Here is a 14541-nt window from a genome sequence, read left to right on the forward strand (position 1 = left end):
TATCGTTGGAATATGCGCGATTACAATAATGTGGGTTATAAGTTAAGTTCAGTCTTCTTTTATTTTATGAAGTTCTATTTTATGAAGTTTTATTTTATGAATTAAAGTTTCTATTACACTATGATAAACTACCTTGTTTCGAAGTCATACAAATTTACGCGTTCTATCATTACTCGGTCCTCAGTGGATCAACTCTTTCAGAACTCAATAAATTTTAAGAAAATACGTTAAACTGGAATGGAATAGTTTGTTTTATTTCATCATTTTAATGCACAAATTATTGTCTATACAATACAATCAACCTTCATCTTGTAGGTAAAAAATTGTTTTGTAATTTTATTTTCTGATTCTCGTTTTTTTATGTATTTTAATATTTTGATTGTAGATCACGTAATTTATTGCTCTTTTATCGTATATTTGATATATTTAAGTAAACATATATATATATATATGTATATAGTATACATAAGTATGTTGCATTACATATATAATATATGATACTTAAAATTTAAAAGCTCTTCTAATTTAGATTTTTAATTCAAATTTTTGCATTCAATTAATATATTTAATATACTTTAATTATTTTTCTTTTGTTAGAAGAAAATAATTATTATTTTCACTCTCGAGTTGAAAAAATGAAGCTCTCAGTCGATTAAAGCCGATATTCTTTACCACGTAGTCGGTATTAAAAATAAAATACATTTTGAAAAATATTTTTTAACTGTTCATTGTCGATATATTTTACATTGTGTTCGATGCACTTTTCCTGTATAAATTACATTATACTTTGGTTTTCTATGATGGCTCATTTTTTCCTAAAATTGTGAGATGCGGCAAAATCCATCAAGATAAAAAATTGGCTGAAAATGAAGGTATAGATATCTCTTATTCGTTTTTTTTTTTTTTTAACTAACCGATTATTTCATTAAGTTCCTAATGATAAAATAGCAGAATGCTGATATTTCATCGTCAAACTATTGTCAAGCTAACCTTTAGATATTATGGTTTGTCGATTGTAACGAATAATTGACTGTTCAGATACTTTCGTGATTCACTGTACATATATTTGAAAATTTATGTTCAGGTGCAGCGATAGAAAGGTGACCGCGAAGTCAATTCTAAAGATAATTAAAAGTAAATGCCCATGGGATCGATACATAGAAACATGCTTTAACGAATTGCAAGTTCAAAGAGACAATTAAAAACAGGAGAATCAAAAACGAGCTATAATATAGACACGTATATAATATATATATATATATATATATATAATATGTACATGTGTAGTTGAACGACAGTTCAGAAAATAAAGGACCGTGCGTTCGGTTTGCGCCGACGCGGACAAAATAGAGGCAGAAAAGGTGAGCGAAAAAAGGGAGAAAAATGAGAAGATGAACGGAATAGAGAATCGGTGGAATACAGTGGAGAGAGGGTGGAAAAGCGAAAATATGGCTAACGTGTTCAAAGGAAAGGTGGAGGAGCGGGCGGAGGGTGAACGAGCAAAGGAAAATGGAGGAAGGGGAAAACACAGGGAGAGAAAAGTATGCGAAAACAGGGAATAGAGAGGAAAACAGAGAATTAGACGTTACGTGTGCAAGGATCAAAGTTAAAAAGATGAAAAAAGAAAATGGCAAAAAGGGAATGAAATAGAGAGCGTCGGGAGGAAAAAAGGAGAAAGGAAAGGGACGTTCACGAGTTAGGAACAGAGAACGAAGGAGAATAGGTATGGTATACATGTACGAAGAGAGGCAAGGAAAGAGAACGAGAGAGAAATTGCGGGAGGAATGAAGAGGAAAGGGTGCGTGTACGGGTATGAGTGTATGTATGTTTGTATGTGTGTGAAGAGAGAAGACGAGGGAGAGAGAAGCAAGGTACACGGATGGGTCTCTGGTTGCCATGGTGACCACCGTCGCCTAAAGCTATGCTTTTATTGATTCCAAGCCGCAAACAATGTACAGGAGTGGATGTTTCGCTCTGTTCTCTCTCTATCCGTCTGGATAGTGAGGTATTAACGTACCCCGAAATACCGATACCCATGGGCACGTGCCCCAGAAAAGCAGGGTCACACGAAGAGTCCTTCGATTAATTTGCAGAGAACAGCAACTGAATGTATCTTCTCGTTCGGCTTGTACGTTTTAAGTCCTATCTAATCGCGTACGAATAATCACAACGTTCTTGTTACAAAAACGCTACGAGAATATCGCTACGGAAGAACAGTTCTTTAAAACGAGGACCAACGATCAGTCGTAGGACTGTTTGCTCGTGGTACACCGAAAAACCAAATCTTTTCTCTTTATCCGTAACCACCTATTCAAAATCGAATCAATAACAACGAGTGGATCAACCGATGCGAAAGTCAGATCGCGATTGAGTTTTCTACCCGATTACAACGAACAGGACCTCCTATCGTGATATCTAGATGAACGGTATACCGCCTAGGGAATGCGTTCCGTCTGTGTGACGAGCCTCTGTCTCCTTTACAACTTGCAAAACATTACGTAAAGGAGTATCTGTTTGTCAATATTTTATTTTCTATTGTGGTTATCACATTTTGCGTAATTAGATTATTTAAGGTAACACGTTTAAGGTAAATTTTAGTATAAAATGTGTACTAGTAGTTTATACTAATTTTACTTTTGTCATATAACGATAAAATTTAATTATTTAACGATCAAAACTAGTTTAATCAAGACTAAACTGATTCGATCGTTGTCGCCGAAGCATAATTTCGCGTATTTTCAAAACACGATGTAAACGTAATTCCAAATTTCTTCGATAGAATATCTTTAAGTATTTACGTCGCTTTTTTTAGAATTCACGTGCTAGAAATATTCGGTAGAAACTTAGGGATTAAGTTTCCATGTTTCTTCATAACTTTCCAGATTACTTCCGCGAATGATTTGAAAGCCGCTTGGAACGTGCTTGCTAGTTTAAACGTAATACTATTTAAAGCTTAATTAAATGTCAGGACGAAGTTAATTAAAGATTTAAAAAGTCGTTCAGAAGGTATCTACTCCCATTGACTACATAAATATTAAGTTGTACTTCAACTTCTAATGAATTTCCATTTTTTGCTTTGTTACGCATCAACACTTTATTTAAATTCAAACTGCTCGTTATCTGAAATTTCCTCTAGAGAATAACATTTTGTTTGTAATAATTGCATCAGTTTAAAATATATAAAACGCTTTGAAAATGGATATACTATAATTTCCTTGTAATTCGTCCAGCTGACTTTAATTATAAAGCTACGATTAATGGGAAAGTACTTACCGTACTATTTTATTCAGGTCGTTTGAAAGTAATTTCGTGACAAATTTAACGTATCATTACTTTTCATTTCAGTTTCGCCCATTTTCGATCCATTAAGATTCGATTTGCAACATCATTTTTAATTTTATACATTATGTCATTAGTTAATTACAATTGCGAAATGAAACGATAAAAAGCTGTTAATTATCTAATTTAAAGAAGTCCTCTTTCTTTAAATATCAAATTTCGAGCGTCGTTTGAAATAGTCCTGATTCGACGTCTGATACTTACGAAAACCCCTGTTCTAATATTTATGAGAACGAGTACATGTGCTTAAATCAACGAAATTGCGTTAGAAAAGTCTCGCAACTTCTCCACCTTCTAAATTATAAATTATTTTCTATAAATTATTTTTGTTTTTTTATAGAACGTATTCGTCCCGTTACTTTTCTCGTCCGCAGTTAAATACTCGTTTTAATCTATTTCATCTTTCAGTTCACTGAGAACACAACGGAAGGCGAAAGAAGAGACAAAGAAAGAAAAAGGAGAAGAGTACGAGAGAAAGAGAGAGAGAGAGAGAGAGAGAGAGAGAGAGATTCTCCTCTTGCCGCCACAGAGCAAGAGAGAGAGGTAAGCTGTTCAGCCGTGTATTTTCGATAATTATTCGACAGTCGATTTGCGTGCGGATGCAGCGTTGGGTGATACGCGGAATAGAGGGTGGTTGCAGAGGGTGGCAGCAGCATGGGGTGCGGGCGGCGGCGCGGGAGGGGGGCAGAGGATTTCGAGAGTCGCGTTCAACCATCCGGAAGCTATGAATATATTATTTGACGGGCAGTTTCGGTAGTCTCCGATCGGATGGAGCATCGATCATGGCTGGCGCATCCCTTTGGGCCATTTTCATGCGTCAGAATGCGACACACCTCAATCGAGCGGCTGCCGCGAAATGAAAAAAAAAATACTGCTGTTAACTGGCGAAATACTTGTATGAAAAGCGCGTGACCTGGATTTCTGTTCGGGGGAAAAAAACACGCAGAGTTGTAGGATTTGCTTGTGGCGGCCGAGCAAAGTTGCGAAGTGCGGGTCAACAGGTAGGGCCAATGCACCCTGCTTTTCAACCAGGTTCCCGTAAATAATTGCCCAACATATTATCATACGAACAATACGCGAGACAAATTAAGCGATTTCGATGAGACAATAATCGAGTTGGTGGCAAAGTAACGTCGGTTTTTGATCGTACCAAGAAAACCAACTTCAAGCGGATCGTATATTACGGTTTACGAGAAAATCGTTTTCTAAGGACGATGTTTTGTATTTATAAAACGCTTGACCTTCCTCTAAGCTTAAAATTCAATGTTAATCGAGACAGCTACGAGAATTTCTTCCTCGTCCTGCCAGTTCGGTAGAGCGGTGTCATCAGACTCTGTCACCATTTTCGGTCGTTGTAAAATTATTTGAAGCTAAAGAATATAAACAGATTAATTTACTCTTTCCAATTAGAATCAGTTTCGCCGTGAAAGATGCCACGGAGAAGTTTCCACAGAATAGAGGGATAACCAGGAAGAACGATCGATTAAATAACAGCGTAAATTAATCTAGTTTTTATATGTACAGATCCGACATTACTTTCTCGTCGATCCGATATTAAAATTCAAATACTGGAGGAAAGGTTCTACCGTGCTAATTTTGTTTGTAAACGTACGATTTATTTTCATATTGCAAGTTCGCTCGGCGTTCCATTTTTCTCGTCGTTAAATGCACGTAAGAGGTGGAAGGCGGGGAAAGAGCGCAATATATTCTATAAAGCCCCGTTCTCTTCCTTTTTCTCTTTTCGTTCTTCTTCGACTCGATTCACGGGCCACTTCTTCGTCCAGCTTGTTGCATCGAGCTAAGTGCAAAATTATTTTAAAAACATTTTCTTAACCACGTTATCCTGAAAGCTGACCCCATCCACCCCGCGTGCGTACGTAAAAAGAGGGATGCGTGTTGAGCGAAAGGAATTGGTAATGCCGCATCGCGGTTTTTCGACTCGCCGCGGTTTCTGCGCTCCTTCCGTATTTTTTATCCTCACGAACGCAGACCTCTGGTTGTTGTATACGAACGACAAACCACCGGGTTTCAAAATAATCTTTCGAAGGATAACCACCAATCTTCGGGAAAGTTCAGCCGAACGACGTTTATAATCACCTAGTGAAGGGATAAGTAACCCTAGGGTAAAGCGTGTTAATCTTCTTGTGGCTCGGTGTTGTAAAGTTTGAAGACGCAAAAATATTGAAAAATTCGGTCGATACGAGAATCGCAAGAATTATGAATTAAACAACCGAAAAGAACGTCCAAGTTTCCCATTATACGTTTAACAGTTTCTAATTAGCGAACCTTTACAGTATGATACGATTATAATATTATACAAAGCTACCCCGGTGAACGTTCGAGCGAGAAAATTGATGCTCGGAAGTTACCAGTCTCCAACTCGTCCGATGAAGTAATATTTTTGAGAAAATTCCAGTTAACATATCGCGTTTCGTGTAATCCATCGATATTTTACGTTTCGTTTGCGTTTATATCATTACGTTTCGAACGGTAGCGTATTATAAAAGAAGCAAGAAATGCTTTTTACGGTTTAGCGTCTGGAGGACGCGATAAATTTGTTTGACATTTTCCTTCCATATCTCCCGTCTTCTCTACGACTGCTTTTTCGAGAAAAAAGCTCTCGAACAAGTTCAACGTTTTCTACGTAACGCTGACTAGAAACTCTTGGCCGAAGCAACGAGAGGTTCAAAATAAAAGAAAAGAGCAACGTAAAAAGCATCGGAGTGGTAGGGGTTTCGGAGAGAGGATGGTTTAAAAGTACGTGGAATGGAAAAGGTGTGTAAAGGATGTACGCGAGTACCGCTGGAAAATATAAAGCTGCGTAGACAAGAGCGTATCGAAATCAGTTTGTTGCTTAACGAAAAAAATTTCATTGTCCTACAAACGAACGATTAATACCTTGTTATTACCTACGTGCGATGTAAATGGTAATGGAAAAATCAAATTGCCGACATCGATCAAAGTTTAGAAGATAGAAGGTAAGCTGCGTTTTTTCAAGTTGATCGCACAGCACCGTGCAAGAAGAACGTTTAAAAAATTTAACGAGATAGAAAAAAGTTGGAAAAATGGATTTCAAGATTACAGGAATACAATACGATAAATCAAATATCGTGTTTTTAAATCGTCAAGAGTTTCTTTTACTCGTTTTAACGGATATGTTATCGGAACGAAAGTGTTTTATGCGTGTACATACATTGCTTAATATCAGTTTCATCCATAAGGTCGATCAAAATATCTTCATCGAATACTTAATTACTTTGATATCGCTATCTTGTAGATGGCTTGCTCTAACAGCCATGTATATTATATACAAGGAAGACTTATGATGGGGTTCCAATTTGCCGCGGGGCGCCGTCAGGCTGCGTTTAACAACTTTTTAATGGAGGCTTGGCGACCATCTCCCCGCCGCCAACGTTGAAACATTAATTCTAACGGGTGTCGTCTTAAAAATAACTTACATCTTCCCGTATCTTTTTTGCCCATGGAGTTTTTAATATTTCAGATCCTAATATTCGTTATAGAAATTTCAATCGTTACGCGTTGCTAATTCCTTTTCGTGCCTTTAAACGTTTCGTATATATTTTTCCCTGTTACGCGTATTCTACGGAGTTGTTACCTAAATTTCCCACAGATACACAAGCGTTCGCATAATTTGTGCTTACGTTAAACGAACTTACGGATGCGAATCACCCGTTTCTCGAGAATCGAACACCGATCATATTATCTACGTACGCAACGAGATAGGAAGATTTACGGAAAAACGTAGCCGATCGCTTTCTCTCCGATCTCTGGAGAGGCTCGATTATCAAAGCAAAATATTTCAAGTCGATTAAAGATCGTCTGCTGCGGCCTTCGAATCGACTTTATTTTATTCAAAGCTGAAAGAGCGTTTCTCGCCTAGACAACAACTATTTCATTTATAATCGTAGGAATCATAGCTGGCCATGGTTCGCCGCTTCTAACGAACCAATCGATTTTTCACGCACGTACGCACGCACGCACGCACGCACGCACGCATGTACAATGTACATACGTACTCACGCAAGCAACCAGCCAGGCAGGCAGGCAAGCTGGTAGGCACAGACACGCGGAGGCACACATTCGGGCCGAGCCATTGCTCCAAGCTCTCGCAGAGTCAAACCCCGAACCCACCCCCGCATCCACGACAATTCTCCACCCCTGATAAGCGTCCACCATCTCTCCTGCCTCGTCCCTATCGAGCCACCCCTTTGCTATCCAGCAAATCCAGACCTGGCTACCGGAGTTTCGGAGCCCTGGCCCTCGATCCTCTACTTCCCTCCCTCCTTGGATCTTTAGCATATCGCCTGGTTTCCACGATGTAACTCGATGGAAGCGAACAAATTCTATTTTCAACGATATCCTCTCGGTGTGTTGTGCACGAGTCGCGCGAGAAGAGAATTCAAATGCGGTTTTAATGATATGTGAATGAAATTATATATATTTTGTATATATATAACACATATGTCTGTGTGTATGTATGTGTGTATGTATATATTTAAATATATGCATAGAATGTGTTGCGAATAATGCAGGTTATATAATAACATTTCAACAAATTGATTTACGTACTGCGTATTATATTTTATTGCATGCTTGTAAAATCGAATAACGAATATAATCAACGGGAAAGTTAAAGCATTCCCGTGCTGTCCTTTAAAGGTCTAATTGAAAGTCGGTTGCGAAACGGTTTTTGGAAGTCGTTATTAAGGGAATTATAAAACAATCGTAGGCGTTACTCGATACAGGATAATATTTGCAAACTGGGGACGAGAGTTACAAGAGTCGTAGTTTGAAATTGTACTAAGTAAATTAGGAAATAAATAAGCAAATTGTGTATATCTGTGACACTACAATTCTGCAAATTTAATTACGCGATTAATCTTATAAAAAGAATTCAGCGAGGAATGTGTTTTCAGAATCTGTACGTTTTTAGTCACAAAATGATATTAGAGAAAAATAGAAGAGGCAAGAAATGGTATACTCTAAGAATTTAAACTCGTCATTTTGATGGATCTGATGATGGCTCTCTGCTATTAATCGGATTCGAAATAAACGAGGATAATACGGGCGCGTATGTGAATTTAACGCGCGCTATTTATGCGATCTACGAACTTCTTTATATTTTCGTATACGTTGTAACGGCGAATATTTCATTTATCAAAGAATAATCAATTTATATTCTTTTCAAACGATATCAAGCTTTAATGTGTTTTACAAATATCAAGAGATTCGAAATAAACGCGAAAACTCTTTAACAAAAAAAGAAGAAAGAAAAGGACGATTATTCTAACGCTATTAAAAACTTTCTTTTAACTCACGTTTCTAGTTAAAAGGTTAAGGAGAGTTTCATAGCATATTCAAGTATTACCAAGATACTTTTTTATCTTAAATCGAGCGACGAAACGGCCGAGAAACAACCGTAGCGGAAAAATTATTTCGTCGAATGGGAAAATTTCCACTAGCTCTGCAGTGGGATCTCGAAAGCAGTTGATCTCTTATAGGAGCCTCCTATGAATATTTTATGCGCGTTATACGAAGCATTCTGAATTAACACTGTAGCAGAGCACAGCCATTATCGTTGGATTCATAAAATTTGCGACTGAGAATGCACAAGGTAGACGGTGCAACTATTTAAATAGTCACTTATACGTTACGTTACAAATACAAATAAACGTCGATATTCGGTGTGACCATACTTAATGCTTATCATACGCTTGAGATGAATATTTATGTTGCACACTAACTTTCTACCAAATATATGTTTGCAATGAAGATCTTGCAATTTCTATGTACATTTTGCGGCTGCTTCCAAATCCGACCAGTATAATCGCCACAGCCGTGTCTTATTACAGAGATAGCGAAATTTAAAAATGTTTTATATAACACACACAATATGGACATAAAAAGTTTTTCATGGTAAGTGTTGAAATACTTTCGCGAACCAGTGTACATATATAGATTCAACCCTGAGCGAACTCTCTTTCCTTCGGTTTCTTTCTCTCTCTCTTTTTCTCTCTCTCTCTTTCTCTCTTTCCCGTATCGTTCTGCGCCCCTCGTTCTCCTGGTCCAACCTTTCTAGTCACCCTCTACCCACCCTTCGCCGCGTTCTCCACCTAACCTAGCGCAGCATCCGCGTTCTGGAGCTGCTCTCGCAGCTCTCGTAATCGCATTTGACGTCGCTACGTTTTTGTTTCAGAGCTGTACGTGACGCTTCCGCCCATGAGGGCTCTTGGCAAAACACGCGAGCGAGGAAAAAAGAAAATGGGGAAGAGAGAAAGGGGAACCGAAGGCGGAGAATGACGATGGCGAAGAGGGTTGGAGGGAAGAAAACTAGAAGCGGGAACGGTGTTGAGGATCGAGAGATCGAATCGGTGTTTCCTTGGGAGATCGGCTTCCACGGGATGTGACCTCTCTTCGACTCGTTCGAGAATTCTTTCCGACGCTCCTCCAAGATTTTTTTCCCATATTCGTTCCTTTTTCTTCTCGGAATACGCTTCGACCTCCGTTTTTCCGTTAGATCGCGCATCGCTTCATCGAATTCCTCCTTCTTGCCTCGTGTTTTTCAGTAAAATGACTTTAGAGTAAAACGTAGAACAGAACTAAACGGGAATAAGAATCGAATGTTATTTGCTTTTGCTGCATGGGCCAGAAAGTTCAACGTTCGTTTATTTCAGATAAAATACGAAGACAGACCCTGGCAAACTATGGCAAGTCCATTTTTCTTGATTTCCTGATTTCTGTGTTGTTTCATGTAAGCTGGAACGAAGAGAACGTCGATTATTCGACGTGACGCGGACCGGCTCTACCACGGATAATCGAAAATTCGGATAATATGCAAAGGTCTGATTAAGGTTTATTAATCGTCTGGTAAAATCGTAAGGAAAATTTTAATAACGCAATGTCGTACGTGCATTTAGGTTTCATTCGCTATTTAATCGGTTGAAAGTTTGATTAACTGCTTGCACAATACTCTTCGTATTAAAATTTCGAAAAAATTAAGTTACGGTGAAGTTTAAAGCACCTCGGATAATACGGAACTTCGGTCGAACGGGACTCGAAAAACCGAGACTCCATCGTATTTTAATATGAAATGGTTAACCGATATTGCTATTGCCAGATATCCTTTTTATCCGTTAAAATAGGAGCGAACAAAAAGAAGACGAGAAAAAATTCAAAATCGTCCAGAGATTTATTATTTTTTACTTATCTTTCTATAACGAAACGCAATCTGCATTTCACTCGAATCTGTTCTACTCCTCGTTTCAATGTATTGACATTGTTTGGTGCAAACTTGACAATCTAATGCTATATGTAACTAATGCGCAATTTGGAATTACCGTGTTCCTCTTTGTGCAGAATGTACTTTGATTGGACAATATTTTGTGTTGATCAATGGGAACCAAAATATCGATAATACACTGATTATACCTTTGGCAATGGTACGTGCGGCACTTTAACACTTAAGGGAACGTTTAAATTGAACAAAAGTGCCTATTATTATCGAAAAGTCAGAGAGATATGGAGAGAGAGAGAGAGAGAGAGTTAAGCGGCACGTGCTTGCTAATTTGTTCCCCGCACGTGTCACCGATAAAACCGCGTCAAAATATTGCTGGCAATTTGAATAGGCCAATTATGAAGATAGAGCCGAAAATACGCCCATCTTTTTAAAAGGAGAAAGATTATTCGCACAGACATCGCTTTAGTTTTAATTCACAGTATTACGCAGCTGCGTTATAAATAAAAAAGGTCTGTATACTATGTGAAAAATGCTTAATTTAATCATTTATTAACTACATTACTTGTTTACATAAATTATTGGAATTTATTACTTTTAGGTACATGAGACAAGAAAAAGGAAGAGAAGAAGTAAAAATGAAAAAACAAGCTCGGTGAACAAGCAAAAAAAGGTATTTAGAAGCTTATAGATATTGATGTTAATTCTTTTAATGTTCTCAAAGACGTTTCTTGCAAATTCGCAATATTCGGCAATGCTGGTGTTTTTAGTACTTAGGTTACGGATCACTTCAAGTGCAAATGAGTCGCTCCATCGAACGAAGCAAAGAGCGAAAGTTTATACACGATGTTTGAGCGCCTTTGACGAACATTCGTCTAAACGGAGACGACACGTACGATCCCAGAAGAGGTACTGCGTGTAGATCAAAGCCAGTGAATTTTCGATGCACCGACCGAGGGTGCAGGGACATTCTGAAAAGGGGGTGCACACCATATCGACAGGGCGTGGTCGAAATCTGTCACACTAGCCGCGAACAAACCTGATGCCTTGTCAGCAATAGCATAGAATTTCTTCCGATTACTACGCTTTTCTCGCAGTGTACATTCGAAATTTCTCGAGCGATCGTCGAATACAGTGTAACGAGAGGTAATCACGCCTTAAGATATAATAATAATCCACGAAAACTGTTTTATTTCTATTTCATTAAGAGAAACTTCTAACGAGGCTTCTAGTAATTAATTTTAGAAGAGATTATGCTATCGTAGCAGTGGTAGTTTATTCGTTTCAACTTATTATTAGCCCAGAAAGTGGACTTGTTTACGTAAGTTACAATATATTACATCATCTTATACGTTATCCTTATCCCGTATTGTCGCCGAATCTGCCTTGCATGATCATCTCTTTGGCCTCTATTCTAGAACCATCGAGATTATTCTATTGTTTAATCAAATACGTTACAAATGTTAGTATTTAAATATCAAGCAGCTCTGATCCAGCGATGAACATATTTTCGATGCGATAAACGACATAGACTTTTAAAACGAACATATTTACGAACTCGTGTTTATGCGTCATATGAGAAAATGAGTGGGTGGTTCTCCCATATGGGCAACGGATGATTATCGCTTGAATCGAGACACAATTTTTATCAACGATCGATGATACATTATAACGTCAAAAGAATGTCGTATTCTTGAACTGTGACATTTTTTACTCTCTTTTTTTAATTCCAGTTCTTCTTTCATTTAAGGTACGATAGAATTCCAGTTTTGGAATGTTACGCGTTTCTCTTTAATGCGAGCACTCATACTAATTAATAATTAATATATCATAGCATTGCGTTAAACTAGCTCGTAAAATATGAACACCCACTAAAATCGCATAAATATGTGGACGTTTCAGTTTGGATTATTAGTCTTTCTTTTTTTTTTTTAGTCAAAAACAAGTAAGTGGTCATGTATTTTTAAGCATAACACGATGGTCTACGTAGAAATAGTTGGTATACTATTTATGAAATTGTACTCGAATTCCAGGTGGACTTCCATGTAACTTCAAACCACTGTTTGTACATAGTCGCCGTTTCACCGATTTAATTTGCAAGGGGTAGACCGCTTAGATTAGATCAGATCTTACGGATTGGAAAGCCGACTTTACGGTCTACATGGACCATATGCAGTTTGTGCTTCATAAGGGTGATCCGACTACCCTACTTAATCGATAAGATGAGAAAGCAGCGATAAACTCGCTTGTCTTTCCATGATACTGTTCTGCAAGGGAATTATCATTTTCTATCGAATATTATAGGAAATAAGAAACCAGTGGTGCTATGTGAGTCATAAAAAAATATCTATCACCGTTTAATCAGTTATAATATCCAAATAACAAGATTAGAAAAGAGAATTTTCTTTAAATAGAATTAACCGACACGGGTAAATCACACTCTTGTGTGAAAAACAAAAAATACGTTTTTCTCTTACGTTCTTCGTGCTATACGCGTGGTTATTTTACTCGTTCGGCAGAAACGAAAAATGTGAAATATCGTCAACATAAGAGCGGAAGACAGCGTTTATTGAAACAAACTTTGTTCGACTCATGGGAACGTTAACGGAGATCATAAGCGTGGCAAGCAGGTCTGAATGAATAATTATCGATAGAATAAGCGAAACCTCAATGGGGACAATTCTGGTCTCGAATTGGCCGACTTTTCACTCTGTCCACCCGTAAGTTTTACGGCTATTGTCGACGAAATTGCAGCCTTGAAAAACGGCGACACGCGCGATGGGCGTTCTGTTTTCAAAGTGCGATTCAAAGAGACGAAATTGCCGGCCTTCAGCGTGATACTTCATCTTTTGTACGACGTTGACAAAACGTACGCTTTTATCGACGTTGCACATTTCAGACATTCGATGCATGTCGACGAGTTTTCCGGAAAATTTTGCATCGTCGAACGGAATTGTAGGCGGTAAAACAAAGCATGGGGAGTTGCGGCTAAAATATTCAATATAACTATGTAACTGAATTATGTTACGCTGATGCGATACACGGTTAGTGTACACAGCAGCTCTATTAAATAGAACGAAACATTATTGTACCGTGAATACATAGGAATGCTTTTTTCCTCCCGCGATAATTTTCTGTCGTTAGATATTTATTTTAATCGATATACCCCGACCGTGACGAATCGACTCGTTTTATGCGCAAATTATTGAAAAAAATGGATACCGTTCGAAAATCATGCGAGAGAAACATAGCAAGTCTATATTTGTTAGTAATTCTCCGACTTTTCCAGTATCCGCGTTACGCTTATTAAGGTTGGGGAAAGTTTCTTAATACATTAAAACATTTGCCACGGTTAGTAGAAATAAAAATATTATTTATTTAGCGCATACAGGTACAGCGTCAATGAAATTTCACCATGTTTTATATAACACGATATACGCGGTAAATGTTTTCTACAACCAGTGCGTTCAAGTACTTTGGCGTGGTACTGTACGTTTACCGAAACTTCCATTCAAAATTATAATTACATTATCGACGAAGCATAACTTTTCAGATAAACAGATATTTGCCTGTATCTCTCGCCTCTCTTTTTTGGAAGACAGCAAGGTGATCGTGAAAGGAAGGATGACCTAAATATGGGCAACACGAGTAACGAACTGATTCTTGCTATCGCGACGAAAACGATGACCAACTTTTTTCCGCGAGTTCGAGCAACTTTGAAGACGCTGAAGCTCTCGAAACTTTACGTTCCTCCTTTATAGCAACCCTCCTCATACTCTCTGGTTACATGCTTCTTCGAACTCACCCTTGGGCGAGAGAATCCTGGCGCCTCGTTTCGAAGGAGGGTCGAACGAAGAGGGCGTCATGGAGACGAGTCTAAGGGTTCCGCGAGGATTCGTCGAAAAAGGAGAATCCTAAGAGATCCTAAAAAGGAGAAAAAAGATAAC

At 38.1% G+C, this 14541-nt stretch overlaps 1 long non-coding RNA gene across 1 annotated transcript; it reads left to right on the forward strand.

Annotated features, from left to right (window-relative positions):
* Positions 1-408: 408 nt before the first annotated feature.
* On the forward strand, positions 409-14502 carry LOC126872530 (uncharacterized). The gene is made up of 6 exons (XR_007692003.1): positions 409-872; positions 1085-1723; positions 3748-3882; positions 9557-11106; positions 11196-11267; positions 11365-14502. It is a non-coding gene; the product is annotated as an uncharacterized LOC126872530 (long non-coding RNA).
* Positions 14503-14541: the final 39 nt, after the last annotated feature.

Source organism: Bombus huntii, chromosome 13 (genome assembly GCF_024542735.1).
Source record: "Bombus huntii isolate Logan2020A chromosome 13, iyBomHunt1.1, whole genome shotgun sequence".
Lineage (NCBI taxonomy): Eukaryota > Metazoa > Arthropoda > Insecta > Hymenoptera > Apidae > Bombus > Bombus huntii.